The sequence below is a fragment of the Mirounga leonina genome, unplaced genomic scaffold (genome assembly GCF_011800145.1).
Source record: "Mirounga leonina isolate KUSES-001 unplaced genomic scaffold, KU_Mleo_1.0 Mir_175, whole genome shotgun sequence".
Lineage (NCBI taxonomy): Eukaryota > Metazoa > Chordata > Mammalia > Carnivora > Phocidae > Mirounga > Mirounga leonina.
In genome coordinates, this window is record NW_023270453.1 from 7,510,354 (window position 1) to 7,530,235 (window position 19,882).

Consider the following 19,882-nt stretch of genomic DNA (forward strand, 5'->3'; position numbering starts at 1 on the left):
TGATCAAGACAGTATACTATTGGTACAAAATAGACACAGATCAATAGAAAAGAATAGAAAACCCAGAAACGAACCCACAACTCTATGGTCAATTAATCTTTGACAAACAGGAAAGAATATCCAATAGAAAAAAAAGACAATCTCTGCAACAAATGGTGTTGGGAAAAACTGGACCACTTTCTTACACCATACACAGAAATAAATTCAAAATAGATGAAAGACCTAAATGTGAGACAGGACACCATTAAAATTCCAAAGGGGGACACAGGCAGTAACCTCTTTGACATCAGCCATAGCAACATTTTTCTACATATGTCTCCTAGGCAAGGGAAACAAAAGCAAAAATAAACTATTGAGATTATATCAGAATAAAAAGGCTCTGCACAGTGAAGGAAACAAGCCACAAAACTAAAAGGCAACCTACAGAATAGGAGAAGATATTTTCAATGACTTACCCGAAAAAGGGTTAGTATCCAGGGTGCCGGTGTGGCTCAGTTGGTTAAGCATCCGACTCGATCTCAGCTCAGGTCTTGATCTCAGGGTCATGAGTTCGCGTCCCACATTGGTCTCCACGCTGGGTGTGGAGCCTACTTAAAAAATAATTTAAAAAGGGTTAGTGTCCAAAATATATAAAGAACTTATAAAATTCAACACCCCTAAAACAAATAATCCAGTTAAAAAATGGGCAGAAGACATGAATAGACATTTTCCAAAAGGAAGCATACAGATTGCTAACAGACACATAACAAGATGCTCAACGTTGCTCATCATGGAAATACAAATCAAAACCACAATGAGATACCACCTCACACAAGTCAAAATGGCTAAAGTTAACAAGACAGGAAACAACAGGTGTTGGTGAGGATATGGAGAAAGAGGAATCTTCTTGCACTGTTGGTGGGAATACAAACTGGTGCAGCCACTCTGGAAAACACTATGGAGGTTCCTCAAAAAGTTAAAAATAGAACTACTCTATAATCCAGTGGTTACACTGAAGGTATTTACCCAAGGGGATATAAAAATACTAACTTGAAGGGATACATGCACTGAGATATGTATAGCAGCATTATCAACAATAGCTAAATTATGGAAAGAACTCAAATGTCCATTGACTCATGAATAGATAAAGAAGTTTGGTATATATATATACAATGGAATATTACTCAGACATAAAAAACAATGAAATCTTGCCCTTTGCAATGACGTGGATGGAACTAGAGTATTATGCTAAGTGAAATAAGTCAGTCAGAAAAAGACAAATACCATATGATTTCACTCATATGTGGAATTTAAGAAACAAGACAAACGTACATGGGGTGGGGGGAAAGAGAGGCAAACCAAGAAACAGACTCTTAATCATAGAGAACAAATTGCAGGTTACCAGGGGGTGGTCAGTGGGGGGATGGGTGAAATAGGTGATTGGCATTAATGAGGGCACTTGTAATGAACAGTAGGTGTTGAGTCGCTAAATTCTACACCTGAAACTAATACTACACTGTATATTAACTGGAATTTAAATAAAAACTTGGAAATAAAAAAATTTATTTAGGGGAAAAAATAAAATGTCAAAAAAAAAGCAAAACAAACTACAAAGCAGAAGAAAACTTAATACAACATTCCAACATGAATTTAGTCAAATAAATTATAGAAATGCAAGAACGCTGTAACTTACAAATTTAAAATTCTGAATAGAAATAAACTGCTGTAAAAAGAGCTGACAGAATACCTGGAAAAGATTGAATACAAAGGGTCCCCTTTTCTCCACATCCTCACCAACACTTGTTATTTCTTGTCTTTTGAGAATAACCATTCCATCAGATATAAAGTGATATCTTATTGTGGTTTTGATTTGTATTTCTCTGATGACGAGTGATGTTGAGCATCTTTCCATGTGTCTTTTGGGCATCTGGATGTCTGCTTTGAAAAAATGTCAGTTTAGGTCCTCCACCCAAGTTTAAATTAGATTTGTTTGTTTTTGCTTTTGCCTATCTTTTGAAATTGGATTTTTTTTAATGTTCTTTGTTTTGCTTTTTTGCTATTTAGTTGTATGAGTTCCTTATATAGTTTGGATATTAACCCCTATTGGATGTGTGGTTTGCAAATATTTTATCCCATTCGGGATATTTTCATTTTGTCGATTTTTTCCTTTGTTGGGCAGAAGCTTTTTTGTCTGATAAAGTCCCATTTCTTTATTTTGCTTCTGTTGTTTGTGCTTTAGTTGTCATATAAAGAAAAAATCATCACCAAGACCAATGTCAAGAAGCTTTTTCTCTCTTTTCTTGTAGGATATTTATGATTGCAGGTCCTATATTTAAGTCTTCAATCTATTTTGAGTTAATTTTTCTAAGTACTATAAGATAGGGATCTACTTTGATTCTTTTGCATGTGGATATCCAATTTTCCCAGCACCATTTATTTAAGAGACTGTCTTTTCCATTGAGTGTTCTGGCTCCCTTGTCAAATATTAGTTGACCACATACACAGGCTTATTTCTGGCTCTTGATTATGTTCTATTGTTTTATATGTCTGTTTTTTTTTTAAAGATTTTATTTATTTGATACACAGAGAGAGGGAGAGCACACAAGCAGGGGGAGTGGCAGAGGGAGAAGCAGGCACCCCACCAAGCAAGGAGCCCAATGCGTGACTCCATCCCAGCACCCTGGGATCATGACCTGAGCTGAAGGCAGGTGCTTAACTGAGCCACGCAGGTGTCCCTATGTCTATGTGTCTGTTTTTATGCCAATACCATACTGTTTTGATTACTATAAATTTCTGGGGATGTAAGGTAAAGCAAGGTGACTACAGTTAATAATACTTTATTTAGGGGCGCCTGGGTGGCTCAGTCGTTAAGCGTCTGCCTTCGGCTCAGGTCATGATCCCAGGGTCCTGGGATCGAGCCCCGCATCGGGCTCCCTGCTCAGCGGGAAGCCTGCATCTCTCTCTCCCACTCTCCCTGCTTGTGTTCCCTCTCTCACTGTGTCTCTCGCTGTTAAAAAATAAATAAAATCTTTAAAAAAAATAATACTTTATGTATACTTGAAAGTTGCTAGGAGAGTAGACCTTAAAAATCGTCACAGAAAAAAATTCTAACTATGTGAGGTGATGGATGTTAACTAAACATGTAATCATTTTGCACATATACATAAACCATTATGTTGTTCACCTTAAACTTACACAATGTTACATGTCAATTACATCTCAGTAAAACTAGAAAAAAAATAAAATCAGAATAATTTCATGCACAGATTGGCAAAAAAAAAAAACGACATAAAAATTTGACAATATTGTCAAGGATATAGAGCAGTAAGAATTTTCATATACTGCTTTGGCAGTGTAAACCCTTACTATTCCTTTGGAGAACAATTTGGCAATATTTTATGTAGTTGAAGACATTCACACCCTACCATCCAGAAGTTCCACTCCTAGATGTAGACCTTCTTATACACATATGTAAGAAGACATATATAAGACTGCTCCTAGAAACATTATTAACAATAGCAAAACTATGAAATGACCTTAATGCCTATAAAAAGAAGAACTATAACACATAAATTGTGTTATAGTCACACGATGGAATACCATACAGGAGTTAAAAATCAATGAAGTAGAGATACATATATCGACATGATGAATCTCAAAAAAGTAAATTGAGAAAAACCAGTTTTAGAGAAATGTTTACAACGTGATACACATATATAAAGTTAGAAATATGTGAAATGATACAGCATCTTGCTTAGGTCAGTATTTGAGGAGGCCAAAAGCAGGGAGAGAATAGATACAATTGGAGAGGGCGTACCTGCAGACAGCACTTATAATGTCTTACTCTTTAAGGGGGCCAGTGGGCATGGTTAAGTTTGTGGTATTATTCTTTATTCATTTGTATATATTTCCTATTTAGAATGTGTTTAAAGGAGCAGCTTTTAATTGCCTATACTGAACCATCAGCTGTTGATGAAAAACCTCATATGAAAATACTTTCAATAATTAAAAAATATACATTAATAACAGGGCTCTCTTCCAGTTAATGGATTTTGTTGTTGTTTTTTGGTATCAGAGTCATGGCTGGTGAGTAAAAGAAATGGTCTTGGAGGACGTGAGGGAACAGAGAGGTTTAATGTTGGGAAGGCAGTGTTTCCAGGGGAAGGAAAGGCACCTTGGAAAGGGGATGGTTCTCTTGGAAGTCTGATGACAAAAATAAAGAAGGAAGGGGCTGAAGATAAGCAACATGGTAATAGCAAAGAAGCAGAATAATACAGAATCCCCAACCATTCAAACAAGGTGCCATTTATTTTTTTTTAAACTGCCCAGAAAAGGGCACTCTTGAACCAAGAAACACAGTAAGCAACTAAACACGTTGGTTTTGATAGGACGATATGGATCTGTTATTGCTGGTCAGGAAAAGCCAACACACTGTATCATAAAACAGGGATAAACATAACAGCTAGAATACAGAAAGTATAAATCAAACTTTTTTTAAAAGATTTTATTTATTGGTCAGAGAGAGAGCACAAGCAGGGGGAGCATCAGGCAGAGGGAGAAGCAGACTCCCCACTGAGCAGGGAGCCCGATGCGGGGCTCGATCCCAGGACCCTGAGATCATGACCTGAGCCGAAGGCAGACGCTTAACCAACTGAGCCACCGAGGCACCCCTATAAATCAAACTTTTCAGCTAATGAAAATCTTATTTAAACTCACAAAGCAGAAGGTGACTTAATACAACAGTCCAACATGAATTAAGTTTAATCCAACAAATTCTAGAAATGCAAGAACACTGTACCTCACAAATGTAAAATTCTGAATAGGAATAGACAGTTAGTTGCAAAAAGAGCTGGCAGAATACTGGAAAGAAATTGAATCAAAAGATAAAAATTATTTCAAAAACGACTAAAAGTAAGTTGTCTCTGAGATAATAAATGCAAAGTATTTAAATGGATAGAAAGGACAGGAATGCAAGAGCTAAGAAAAGGAAAACAAAGAGGGAAAAGATCCCCAAAGAAAATAATCATTGTAAAAGGCAGAGAAAGCTCCAAAACAGGGATAAATGGAGACCTTCAAGAAAGCTAAACAAAACAAAACACTCAAAAAGAACTATGACTTGAAATTATGCAAATTTCACTGAAATAAAATACAAAACTATCGAAAGAATCTATCATATGACCCATACTATTGGAATTTGAAGATTAAAAAAAATTTTAAACCCTTTGGACCTGCAGACAAATTAACAAGTCATCTGATTGGGAAAGCAAATCAGCATGGTATTAGACTTTTTGATAGCAAAATACAAAGCAAGAAAACATAAAGCAAAATTTTCCAGGAACTTAGGGAATATAGATACAAAAATAATTTTAAAAATTTTTTCTTAAGATTTTATTTATTTATTTGACAGAGAGAGAGAGACACAGCGAGAGCAGGAACACAAGCAGGGGGAGTGGGAGAGGGAGAAGCAGGCTTCCTGTCGAGCAAGGAGCCCGATGTGAGACTCGATCCCAGGACCCTGGGATCATGACCTGAACCGAAGGCAGACGCTTAACGACTGAGCCACCCAGGCGCCCCAGATACAACGATAATTTATCTCCTGTATCAAAGCAGTCCTACAGAGGCAAGAACTGACAAAATATGGTAATCATGAGCCTTGCCTAAGGAATTTATTAATCAGGAGCCAACAAACAATAGCCCACTGGTCAAACCGCTGCCACCTGTTTTTGTAAATAAAGTTTTATTGGAACACAGCCATCCTCAGCTTTCACGTCTTGTGTCTGACTGCTTGTGTGAAATAGCAGCAAAGTTGAATTGTTACAACAAGGACGTATGGCCCACAAAACTGCAAACATTTACTTTCTGGCCCTTCACAGGAGGTTTCCAGTTCCTGTCCTAGAAGCTGACTTCATCCAATCAAGAGATGATTGGGGAAAATTTGGCAAAAAGACTGGTAGGGAGCTTAGAATATTTTTAATTGTGGTTCTAAGACTACAAAAAGGAAGGGGAGGAAGGTGGAAGATCGATATCTAAATGAATGTTCTGATAAAGTAGAAATAATACAACTTGTTTTTAAATGGGAAAAGGAAGAAAAGGGAAAATAGAATTAAGTTCATTGATTTCATACAGATAATAGGTGTATGTCTAAGGATATTAAACTTGACAAAGCATAGAGTAGAAGCATAATGAAGGAATAAGAAGGCCAAGGAAATTATATAAAGTATGAAGGTAACTGCAAAATTACAAATATTATTACAAAACAAAATTACAAATATTCTGAAATAACGAAAATTATAAAAAAATTAAAGCCACATATAGTGAAAGACGCATGATAAATATGACATAGAATAATATGACCGGGCAGAGACCAAACATATTGTCTTAACAATAAATGTAAATGGGCTTAATTCACCCATTCAAAGAAAAAGATCTTTAGATTGCTGTGCAAAGCAAAACGAAACTCTATGCTATATACAAGAGACAGTAGCAAAAGTCGGAAGGAGGAAATGGAAGTATGCTCCTGTAAGGTTCTTAAATTTTACCTGGAATTGAGCAGCACGTTAAAAGGATCGTATAGTATGATCAAGGGGGATTTATCCCTGGGATGCAGTGGTGGTTCAATGTATGGAGATCAGTCAGTATGATACATCACATTAACAGAATGAAGGATAAATCAAGTGATCATTTCAATAGATGCATAAAAAGCATTTGACACCTTTCATAATAAAGACTCTGAACACATTAGGTATAGAAGGGAGCATATCTCAACATAATAAAGTCCATATATGGGCACCTGGGTGGCTCAGTCGGTTGGGCATCTGCCTTCTGCGTGGGTCATGATCCCGGAGTCCTGGGATAGAGCCCCATATCGGGCTCCATGCTCAGCGGGAAGTCTGTTCCTTCCTCTCCCTTTGCCCCTCACCCCACTCTCATGCTCTCTCTCTCAAATAAATAAATAAAATCTTAAAAAAAAAATAAAGGCTCTATATGACAAGCCCACAGCTAACATCGTACTTAACGGTGAAAAGCTGAAATATTTTCCTCTAAGGTCAGGAACAAGACAAGAATGCCCACTCTTGTAACTCTATTCAGCATAGTTCTAGGGTCCTAGCCAGAACTGCTAGGCAGGGAAAAGAGATAAAAGACATTTAAATTGGAAAGGAGGAAGTAAAAGTGTCTCTGTTTTCAGATGACATGATCTTATATACAGAAAACCCTAAAGACTCCACCAAAAAACTGTTGGAACTAATATATGAACTCAGAAAAGCTGCAGTACACAAAGTCAACATGTAAAAATCAGTTGTGTTTCTATATACTAGCAACATACTATCTGAAAAAGAAACTAAAAAAAAACCATTTACAATAGAATCAAAAACAGTAAGTTGCTCAGGAATAAATTTAGCCAAGAATAATATTTGAAGATAGACTGTAATAAGTTAAAAATGCATATCGTAAATTCTAAAGCATCCACTAAAACAATAAAACAAGAACATATGGCTGGGAGCGCCTGCGGGGCTCAGTCAGTTAAGCATCTGACTCTTGATCTCAGCTCGGGTCATGATCTCAGGGTTCTGGGATCAAGCCCCACATCAGGCTCTGTGCTGGGCATGGAGCCTGCTTAAGATTCTCTCTCTCCCTCTCCCCCTCCCCTCCCTCTCTAAAAACAAAACAAAAAACCCACATTTGGCTAATAAGGCAATAGTGGAGATACACAGGATATTTTTTAACATAGTCTATTAATTCAAAAAGGAGAAAACAGGCAAAATGGAACAAATCACAGATGGGACAAATTGAAACAATTGCAAGATGGTAGATTCAATTTAAGGACATCAACCATTACATTAAAAACAAGTGGGGCGGGGTTAGAATGTCAACTCCTGAGAAGTCCTTCTAGCTCTAATGAAAATAACAAAAGAAAGGTAACAGAATTTCTTACTTTAGAAATATAAAAATCACTTATTGAAGAGCAATCTTGAATGCCTATTATTAATTAGCTATCAGTAAGGAAATTCTTTACATGCTTCAGATTCCTGTACACGTATGACATTTGGTCTTTTTTTTTAAGATTTTATTTATTTATTTGACAGAGAGAGACACAGCGAGAGAGGGAACACAAGCAAGGGGAGTGGGAGAGGGAGAAGCAGGCTTCCCGCGGAGCAGGGAGCCCGATGCGGGGCTCGATCCCAGGACCCTCGGATCATGACCTGAGCGGAAGGCAGACACTTAATGACTGAGCCACCCAGGTGTCCCATGACATTTGGTCTTATAAATCACTTAGATGGTGATGAAAATTCCTAAGCACTTTATTGGAATACCTTCCAGTAAATCATGACTCTTTTGGCCCCATTTGGTAAAACAAAGGGAGCTACCTCCAGCCCAGGGAAAACAAATCATTTGTATAAAAATTGCATCAGGGTTTTGGTATAAGTAGTTCACAACTTTTTCATTACTAGGGAGAAAATTCAAATGTATTTAATATTACATAAATCAATGAACCTGTCTGAACTGAATTAAGTACTTTTTAAAAAAAATTTATTTATTTTTGAGAGAGAGAGAATGACAGAGAGAATGAGAAGGGTGAGGGTCAGAGGGAGAAGCAGACTCCCCACTGAGCAGGGAGCCCGATGCGGGACTCCATCCCGGGACTCCAGGATCATGACCTGAGCCGAAGGCAGTCGCTTAACCAACTGAGCCACCCGGGCGCCCCTGAATTAAGTATGTTTTAATGGAAATCTTCATTAATTATATGGAAAATATGTTCAAGTATAAAGTGAGTGGCAATTTTTCCAAAAAGAAAGACCAAAAAAGGTTTTCATGGGCTTGATTTTGACAATTTGAATATATAAAATTTTAGGGATGTAGATGAAATAATCTATAACATTTAGTAAGTACATTTCATAGGCACATTTGAAGTGATATAAATGTTAATTTAGAAATCACCTTTTTCACAATTTAGGGAATATTTTTATCTAAACAGTTTATGGGGGCACCTGGGTGGCTCAGTCGGTTGAGCACCCAACTCTTGATTTTGGCTCGGGTTATGATCTCAGGGTCATGGGATCAAGTCCCATGTTGGACTCTGTGCTCAGTGCAGAGTCTGCTCGTCCCTCTCCCTCTGCTCCTCCCCCCAACTCATGCACACACACACACACACACTCACACACTCTCTTACTCTCTCCCTCTCTCAAATAAATAAAATCTTAAAACAATAGTTTATGGGCAGCTTCTGTCTCAGTGTCTTCATGATTACTAGAGCCACTATTCACGTCATCTGCAAGTTTTCTAGAGTACACAGTTTTCACTCCTTCTGAGTGTTAATTACAGCTTTTCATTTGCATATAACGTTGTCATTGGGAAATTTCCCCCAACATCCAAGCATCCATTATAGGCTTGCAGACAATACCGACTCCATCTTTGGCCCTCCATCATGTTCATGTTTGCTCAGTGACCTCTCTTAGGGCTGTGTGTTCCAGGCCCCTTGGAGATTGATACATACCTTAGAAATGCCCACCACAGCTGGGATTAGGGGAGGCTTCTTTTGGCCAGGAATCTGTTAGAGGTAACATAGTCTTTCTCCATCCTGATGCACAGGTGATGACCAAGAGCTAATTAAAGGTTTACTGCCAATAGGGGCATGCAAGCCCTTGGAGGTGCATATGAACCCTTTGATCTCATCACAGTGCCCTACTGCACATCTCCTCATTCTATAAAAATCGCTGGACTAAGGTCTGAATTTTGCAAAGAATAACTGTGCAGCTACCGTGGATTGTCACCCAGCTGATGCCCTGTCAGCAAGTTACCTCGCATACAATTCTGTGTAAACTGTATGGAGGGGGCTACTTCAGTTTTTGGTCTCAAAGTGCCTTCTCAGTTTGGGAGATACTTTACGGTCCCTCCTCCACTTCTAATATCCATCCACTGAGTATGAGGATCATTTCTTTTTTAAAAAATTCAACCTCTATGTTTAGATTTGTATTCTCCACAGTTTAAACTCTTCCTATGAGGTTTTCAAATTGATCATGAAGTTGTTTACAAAGACATGTAGTCTTTGCCAATGTGAGGTCATCAACCCTAGAGTAATGATTATTTGCCTCTTTTTTGCTTTTTTTCGGTGTTAATTTTGTCAGCAGATCTCTATAGCCAACCAATCACTGATTGAGAGCCTTTTAGGATAACATATTCTCTAAAGAGGACTTCGTTTTTCATGATAAAATAATTGAGAGGACACTCATAATATGCAAGACTTCATATGAATGTAAGCACAAGTTAAGATCTTTTGGGGGGAAGGAAAACTTTTGAAGAAAAACTCCTTACCTTATATTTGGGTACTTATATTAATAATTGCTCATTTAAAAATTAACAACAAAAGGACTAATTTTAATTTGTCCTTTGAAGAATATTTGTACTGAAAGAATGTTCCCACTAAGGAACCCCATTGTCGACAAATTCATTGACCATGGATCAGCCTTCCATGACAGTTTCATGAGGATCTACCATTTTCTTGGTAGAAAAACACTACTGTCATCTTTTAAGGAGTGCAAGAAACTTTAGTAGAGCAAACCACAGTTTGGTATAAACCACACAGCAAATAAATGACTTTTCTGAACATCTTTTTTTTTTTTTGGCCATTAAAGGGTTAGAAAAATTACCGGAATTCAACATTTCTTTAAAGCAATTCCCTATTTTTAAAGTGAGGAAGCCCTACTTCGATCCATTTAAGTTATCTGCGTTCTATCAGTAATGTGTTAGCATAAGAGTGGGTACAAGTTTTACAGTACCTGTAGCCTATGTAGTTTGCAGGTGTGGGAAGATTAAACATTTACCCAATGCTCAGATTTACTCAACAGACATTTGCCGAGGGCCCGTGATCCAGGTCCTGGGTCACTTCTCAACATTATCCTTAGGTAGGAATGGTAGTGACTCTACCCTCAAGAAGAAACCACCAGGGGCATCTAACTGATTGGAGTCCCAGAAGAGAAAAGAGAGAGAATCTGGTAGAGGCAGTATTCAAGAGGTAATGGTTTGGAGTTTTCCAGAACTGATGTATGACACTGGTGCAAATTCCTAGTGGAATAAATTAAAGAGGAATCCACATATAGATGTACTGTAATGAAATTGCAAAGCAGTAAAGACAAAGGACAAATATTAAGAGCAGCCAGGAAGGTGAGGAAGTGGGTGTGGACTATTGTCTTGGAGGGAACAGTAGTCATACTGAAGAAAGCTAGTATTCTAACGATCTCTTCAAGTGCCAAAAGAAAAAACTGCCAGGTTAGAAATCTCCAGGCCGATCTTTTAGTTTTTTGGGTTTTTTTTTTTTAGTTTTTAATAAAGCTCTAGGCCCAGCGTGGGGCTTGAACCCACAACCCCAAGATCAAGAGTCGAATGCTCTACCGACTGAGCCAGCCAGGCGCCCCTCAAGGCAGGTTTTAAGAAACAGGGCAAAATAAAGACATTTTCAGATAAGTCAAAACTAAGTTTGTCACCAGGAAGAGACTCATTAGATGAAATCTTCAAGGAAATCCTTTGGGCCGAAAGTAAATGATCCCAGATGGAAGACCTGAGATGCAAGAAAGGATGAAAAATACGTCGGCAAATGTAAATGAACAGTGATTGCATGACATAGGAATTATAATATCTGGTGGGCCTTAAAATATATATGGAAGTAAAATACCAGACAAAAATAACACGTAAGTTGGGAGCAAGAAAAGGAAGGTCCTTCTATTCTCTTAGAGATTTGATTAAATTTAGACTTTAATAAATATGCACGTTCTAATTTGTAAGGCAAGTCCTTAAAAGAATAGAAGCACACCGTAAGTCAAACAAATGGGAAGAGAAGAATGCTTGGTCACTCACAAAGCAAAAAGTAAAGACAAATATGGTCCTTGGACCCCCCCCCTTTTCCAGAGGCGGGGTCCAAGGACCCAGAGGGGGCCCTGCAGGACCAGCCAAGAGAGTAGGGTGGAAATCAAACAGGAGTCAGCAGGAGGTGAAAGCAGAATTTACTGAAGGTGTAGAGAGAGTGAAGGTACAGGCGAGTGTCTGGGAGACTCAGGAAAGACTCATCTTTGCTCTGGGTCTGGGGTTTTTATTGAGGTTTGTGTCTGGTGTATGTGTCCTCTCAGGCATCTGGGAACTGGCTAGAACAAAGACAAGGGCTCAGGTGTTACTCCTTGGAGCCAGGGGCTCTTGGCGTTGAGATGTCTAGCGTCAGTGGTCTGGAATATACATATGATGGCTTCCTCCGGTCATTCGCACCTGGTCCTTCCGTAGATGCTATCTATTCTAGAGAAATCATTCATTCCTCCTTAGAAGGAGGGCAGGCGCTATTTGTACTATGAGACATGCATAATGTGGGGGTGCAGGTCGTAGCAAGAACAGGAAAGGAGCAGGAAAAGGAGCAAAAGGAAACTTTTATGGAGTCCTTCAAGTTTCCCTGTCTCACAAAGAAACATGGAACAAGGGAAATAATTTGAAAAGACAACGCAAGATGGCAAGTGTAAACCCCAAATATCAGTGATGGGTATTTTATATATTAATAGACTCAATTCTCTAGTGAGACAGCAAAATACTCAGATTGGATTAAAAAAAAAAAAACAATCCAACTATGTGCTGTTTATGTAAGACGTACTAAGAAGATACCGTTCTTATGATTTTGGCATAATTTTACAGGTACAATACTCACTCGCGGGGCTCTGGGGCTGGCGGAGGAAACATCTCTGAAGGATGACTAGCTATGATGCAGGCAGGTGGGGTTCCAGGACCCAGAGGGAGGAAAGGAGAGAGAGTCTCGTCTTAGCTCCGGGTCTGGGGTTTTTTATTGACGATTGTGGTGTGGTGCATGTGTCCTCTCAGGCTTCCAGCAACTGGTCAGAACAAGGACAGGGGCCAGCTATCCATCCTAAGTCATTTATTCCCTGGAGCTGGGGATCTTGGCGTTAAGACGTCTAGCACTGGTGGTCTGGAATTCACGCGTGATCGCCTCACTTGGTTGTTCCTTAGCTGTTGTCTGTTGAGCTGGAAGACTCCACAGAAATCATTAACTCCTGTCCCTTACAAGGAGGACATTCATTGCATGCATAAGATAGGGGCACAGGTCCTAGTAAGAATAGAAGCAAGGGAGTGCCTGGGTGGCTCAGTCAGTTGGGCATCTGCCTTTGGCTCAGGTCATGATCCCAGGTCCTGGGATCGAGTCCTACAACAGGCTCCCTGCTCAATGGGGAGTCTGCTTCTCCCTCTCCCTCTGTCTGATGCTCCCCCTGCTTGTGTTCTCTCTCTCTGTCAAATAAATAAATAAAAATCTTAAAAAAAAAAAAAAAAGAATAGAAGCAGAAAAAAGAGAAAGAAAAAAAAACAACAAAACAAACAAAAACCCCAAACCATTTTGTTTCCGCCCAGGGTGGCTTCAGTTTCCTTGTCTCAGCCAGGGGCAGGCCACAGCAAAGGTCATGAGCATGCAGGGGCCCGAGGACAGGCAGAGAGAGCAGCCTGTACCACAGCCCAGCAGAGGGGCAGTGCACGGTCAAAGAAGAAAAGAAAAGGATGTGTATGGCTGGAGGGCAGAGCATGGCCAGCAGGTGCTAAGGGAAAAAGCAAGGACGTAAGTAGGAGACGGGTTGTGAGCGACCTTGTCAGCAAGCGACGGAAAGCATCTAGGACTTGATCTTCAGAAATGACGTGACTCTGTGGAGAGGTACGCTGACCAGAACGGCCTTCTGGAATGAGGGCTCAGCCTACGGGGTCAGGGTCGGGGCAGAGAAAGCTAGGAGGCTGAGCTAGGAGAGAGAGAGAGAGGATAGGGAGCAGGCCTACTAAGGGCTGGGCACTGCTCTAAGCTTTTAAGATGTATTGAGAGTCTTCAAATTTTCAGTTATGTGGGCATGGTTCACAAAAACGAGGAAAACATTGCTATTATTCTCTGCATTTTGGAGATGAAAAAATAAGGCACAGAGAAGTTAAACGTGTCATGACAAAAAGACACGCAGTGCAGCTCCAGAAGCTGAGCTCTCTGGCCCCCATGCAGCCCTCCACTGTGTGAGGGGCTGAAGAGAAGGGGCTGGGGTTGGCCATGTACTGGATCTGGGGAGTGTGGGGGGCAGGAATCAGGATGACTCCCAGCTTTCTGGCTGGGGCAATGGGGTGGGGTGAAGGGTTGTGTCCTTTACTGAAATAGAAAACACAAGAGGGGGAGTGGATTAGGGGGAAGGGTGATGTGTTGAGTTCTGGACTGTTAGGTTTGGGGTACCTGTGCGGCCTCCCAGCAGAGATTTCCAGCAGGTCTTTGGCCATAGGGATCTGGGTTTCAGGAGAGTGTCTGGGAGTAGTTGGGGGTTGTCTGTGTTGCGGGGCGGTTGAAGCCAAGGGATGGAGTGAGAAGGCCTTGTGGAGAGCAGAGAGCAGTGTTCTTCCCTGGGATGGAGGCAGAGCAGGGGCCCAGGGCCTCCACCAGAATCAGACATGTACTGTGGCCCTTCTTTCTAGAAGCATGCCCATGACTATTTGTTATGTTGGCACCCAATGCTGTTTTAATGGGGGCTGTGGGCCTTCTCCCCTAAGCCTACACACGGACTCACTGAGAGTCAGTGGATTTCAGGCTCAAGGGGAGAAGAAAGTGGGCTAGGACAGAGCCCCAAGATCACTCATATTTAAATGGCAGGCAGGAAAAGAGAAGCTGCAGAGACGACTGGGATGTGGAGGCCATGAAAGTAGGCGGGCAGGCATGTGGGCCTCATGGGAAGGGGTCCTTGGCAGCAGCATGCGCCCGCATGCCAGTGTCAGGAGCAAGAACTGTCCCCTCAAAGGTCCTTCCAGCTGGGCGAAGAATCAGATTGACATGAGACAGAGTAACAGGAGAGAATGGAATTTAAGAGGTGTGTGTATGGGGAATCCACACAGACATGGGAATTCCAAAGACAGTCAGACAAAATGAGGTGTGTGTCATTCTGAACCAGGGAGAAGGAGGCGGGGTCTGGACTTCAGATGAGAGGATGCACTTCCCAGAGTGATAAGAGGAGCAGATGTTTGGTAAGCAGATGTTTGCTCTACCCTACAGATGGGTCACTCAGAGACAATTTATCTCTGTTACTAACCCTTATTCTGGGCAAGACCCTCCATCTAGATTCTTCTGTGTGATTAAGGGAGGGGCAGAAGTTTCTTGTGAGCCCACAGGGTCTCAAGTGCCTTTGGCTCAAAATAATCCACATGCCAAAGTGGCACATTTTGGGGGGGGGGCTGCCAAATGCAAACGTAAGTGCGGTAGGAGGGCGTTGAATGGGTGTCTCAAAAGTCACCTCCAAACACACCTTTCTAGGGAGATTTTGTAAACTCCAGCTTTTCTCTGACCTGCTATTCCTTAATCAAGGTGCCGACAGTTTTTACAAGAGTTGAGCGGTAATGCTGTGGATGCCTGGGATGATTGGCGAACGCTCCAAGGACCTGCACCCCATCACTCCCTCTTCCTACCCTCCCAGAGAATTCTCTCACATCCCATCCTTTCTCCTGACATCTCCCTAACACCACTCAAGGTGCCTGTGACTCCCACGGGCCTGCAGCTGGCCCAAGGACTGGGGTGTAACCTCTCCTGGTCCATCCTGGCTGTGCTTCTGGCCCTTGGCTTATTGCCTTGGTGGTGCAGAAGACAGCGCTCAGAAGCCTTGCTCTTGGCCAAACTTGCTGCCAAATACACAGAACAGAGAACAGTGCTTATAATGATGAGGCCACCTAAGTGGAATGCACCCCAGATGCAGAGAATCCGGGCCAAGGAGTAAGGAAGATGTAGGATTTCCCATACTGCCCCTTTGCCCTGCTCAGACACACCCTGGCCTGCAGATGCCTCAGAGGAAACAGGTTGTGTGTTGTCTCAGAGGTCATCAGGGTATCAGTTCGGGCCATGTATAGTCCCTGCCCAAACTGTTCCATTGACAGCTAGTAATGTATAGCTCTCACTATCAATTATTCTTAGGGGATTTGACAAGAAGTAGCTATAGCCGTAAGTAAGCAGAAGGACAGTAACATGACTTGAATGTACAGTTATCAGCCTCTGGACCAGGGCCTTTGAGAGGTTCCTCTGCCCTTGTTCCTGAGCAGACTTGTTACAGGTAGACACCATGGTGGTATGCAGAAGGGGTCTGGGCTAAGCCTAGAATCTCAGCCACGGTGAAGCCTCGGGCATACCTCACCCCTCTGTGGGCCTGGATTTCTGCAACTGTTGGGCCACCGGTCCTCCGAGGCTTGTTTTAGTTCTAATACACTTTGATTTTTTGACTTTCCACGTTGGAAAATGGTATGCTCTGTGCCTTTTCCCCCTTTTCCCACCTTGGGGTCAGTTATACTCCGTACCTTCTCCTAGGGTCCCCATGCAGTATGGCAAAAAGAAAGTACGGGATGCTTTTGACTGGGAAGAAGAACTGGGACACAGAAAGCGGTGGTGTTTGCACCATTCCTAGGATTTGGACTGTCACTGCTCCAACAAGCCATCCCCTCTGTGGTCTGTAGCTTCCTTTTCTGGTTTTGCTTCTCCACGTTCCTGGAAGGGCCCTCCCCCACTGCATTCTCTCCCAACTCCCACTCGACTCCTACTTCTAGAAGTTCAGTGAATGACCCCAGCTTTTCAACTCTCAGTGCTTCACTTTGGAAAACTGACCCTACAATCCGAGACACCCTATGATTTTAGTAAAGACCTCAGTGGTGCCCAGCATGGGCTCCCAAGATGGTAACTCATTAGTCCCTCATGGAGCACACCTGCAGGACCAAGATGGCAGGACCACAGGCTCCTTCCTGCCTCTGCACACTCCGCCATGGCTCATCTTGCTTCACCACCATTAGACTCCAGTACGGACTCTCCCTCCCCCCATCACTGTATTTCCTTTTGAGGTTTCTTGGTGTCCTTTCTTGAGCATCAGAGAAGTTCTAATAATGTTGAACTTCAAAAAGGATGGAGTCTTCTCTTTCTTTCTGGGACGGTCCTTGGATCCTATAGAAATTTCTCTACCTCTTTCTCTAAAACTAGTAGTTTTACATGCTAAAGATTATTGGGAGAGGTAGCCTTCCTTGGGTTATAAAAGGTCTATACTCTTCTTATGACCAAGGGTGTCTATCTGCCTCTGATGGACTTACCTAAGAGGGAGAGGCCATTATGTTCTTCCTCAACAGCCAACAGACTCCCATCCCCAGCAACTTTTCCTAGAGTCCCATCATACCTGTGTCTCTGTCTCTGTCTCCTTTCCTATCTACCCGTCCCCCTCCCCCTTTTCCTTCTCTCCCCCACTTTTCTTCCTTCTTCTCTTCTTCCCCCTCCCTCCCTCTTTTTTTTTTAAAGATTTTTTTTTTTTTAAGATTTTATTTATTTATTTGACACAGAGAGACACAGTGAGAGAGGGAATACAAGCAGGCGGAGTGGAAGAGGGAGAAGCAGGCTTCCCGCTGAGCAGGGAGCCCAATGCGGGGCTCCATCCCAGGACCCTGGGATCATGACCTGAGCTGAAGGCAGACGCTTAACGACTGAGCCACCCAGGCACCCCTTTTTTAAAGATTTTATTTATTTATTTAACAGAGAGAGACACAGTGAGAGAGGAACACAAGCAGGGGGAGTGGAAGAGGGAGAGGCAGGCTTCCCGCCGAGCGGGGAGCCCGATGTGGGGCTCGATCCCAGAACGCTGGGATCATGACCTGACCCGAAGGCAGGCGCTTAACGACTGAGCCACCCAGGCGCCCCTCCTCCCTCTTTTTTTAAAAGATGTATTTATTTATTTGAGAGAGAGAGAGCAAGGGGGTTGGGGCAGAGGGAGAGGGAGAGAGAGAAATTAAAGCAGACTCTGTGCTGAGTGCAGAGTCCAACTCGAGGCTTGATCTCAGGACCTGAGCTGAAATCAAGAAGTACAGTTCACTGACTAAGCCACCCAGGTGCCGCCCTCTTTCTTACTATGTGCACACTAATCATGGTAAAGAAAGGGGTCAGTCATGCTTAAATGCCTAGATTTTAAATCATAGAAGGATTTGATCTTTTCTGTCACGCATTATCTTGATGACATATGTTCAGAAATCCTAATTCTTGAACCATAAAATTAGAGAACCAGTGATTTCTAGCCATTATTCCTGCTGAATATAAAATCCATAGTCCGTGAAATTGCTAAATGAGTTCAGTATGTTCCTGCCTTGATAAGTATCAGAATGAGGGAAGCTGTTTCTTATGAGAGAGAAGAATGTAGGGCTAGATTTGGTTCCCGCTTCTCTGAACTTAAGAACGTGTTGACTTTTGTGTCTTCTGAAAACCACTTCAGAAATCACTTCCTGTATCTTTTGGGTAAATACCCAGTAGTGCACTTGATGGGTCGTAGGGTAGCTCTATTTTCAACTTTCTGAGAAGCCTCCATACTGTTTTCCAGAGTGGCTGCACCAGCTTGCATTCCCACCAACAACATAGAAGGGTTCCCCTTTCTCCGCATCCTCACCAACATCTGTCATTTCCTGATTTGTTAATTTTAGCCATTCTGACTGGTGTGAGGTGGTATCTCATTGAGGTTTTGATTTGGATTTCCCCAAGGGCCATATATCTTAAGAGGGTCTTGCTGCAGGAGGATAAAGTGGCATTAGACCATTTGCGCTAATTAGTGAGAAGGTTCCAGGCAAAAAGGCCCTGGCCAACTTCCTTGGAATGGATATTATTTGTAACATTATCTGTGCTCCCTGGTCAAAAATGGCAGCCTGTAATTGAAGCTCATGTAGACTCCATGGCTATGGATGGGTATTTCCTTCAACCATTCTATGTAGGGGTATGTTTCCTCTTGCTGCTATAAAAATTGCCACAAACGAAGTGGTGTAAAACAATACTGGTTTATTTTCTTATAGTTTTGGAGGCCAGAAGTCTGAAATAAGTCTTATTTGGTAAAACGAAGGTGTTGGCGAGATTGTGTTTTTTCTGGAGACTAGCCATTTACTGGCTTTTTCCAGTTTCTAGAGGCTTTCTGCATTCATTGGACTTTGGTTCCTTCCTTGCATCCCTCAGACCTCTGCTTCCATTGTCACACCTCTTTCTCTAACTCTGACCAGCCTGCTGCCCTAAGGGCCCAAGTGATACATTGGGCCAACCCAGATATTCTAGGATAATTTCCCATCTCAAGTTCTTTAACTTAATCACATCTGCAAACTGTCTTTTGCTGTGTAAGGTACCATATGCACAGGTTTCAGGGATAAGGGTGTATTTGGAGGCAATGCAGTTGTCAGGGGATGTCTTCTATCACAGTAGGTTAAAAAAAAAAAAAGCATTATCAGATTCAGAAGATCCTTTATGATCAGTACTGAGGGGTTTGCCAAATCTGAAAGAGGATGATAAAAAGCATGAGCAGAGGGGTACAGATAAATGGGTTCAAAGCGGTGAGATGATCTCAAGCAACGCTGGGAAAGGCATAAAAGAAGTTTGCCAATCTATCCTTCCTGTGATGTTTTTGCTCAAAAAGAAAAAATGCTGAAGAAGCACAACATTGATTTAGGAAAACTAATGGAGCTTCACGGGGCACTGGAAAACGGGAGCTGAAGTTGGATGAATTGATGGTTATGATCCCCGTATCCAAAAATCTATTTAAAGGTCAGGGTTTACAAATGGTGACAAAAAATCTAGTGAAAACGTAGTTAAAATAGAAAGGGTGTCTTTCATCTATTTAACCTCAAAGCACTCAAGACTCACGAATTTTGGGGACTTCCTATGTCTTACAGGTTAATTATTGCCTTGCTCATTAGCACTCAGGCTGTTTCTGCAGTGATTCCAAGCAGGACTGAAACAGGAATTGTCTAGATTGGGAACCCAGAAGCCAATCCTGGGACAAGGCTCCACATACAAGGAGCTGATTCAGGAGGAAGGGAACGCCTGGCAGGGAGTGGGGGGAGTGGCAATGGAGGGAGACAGCCAATAGAC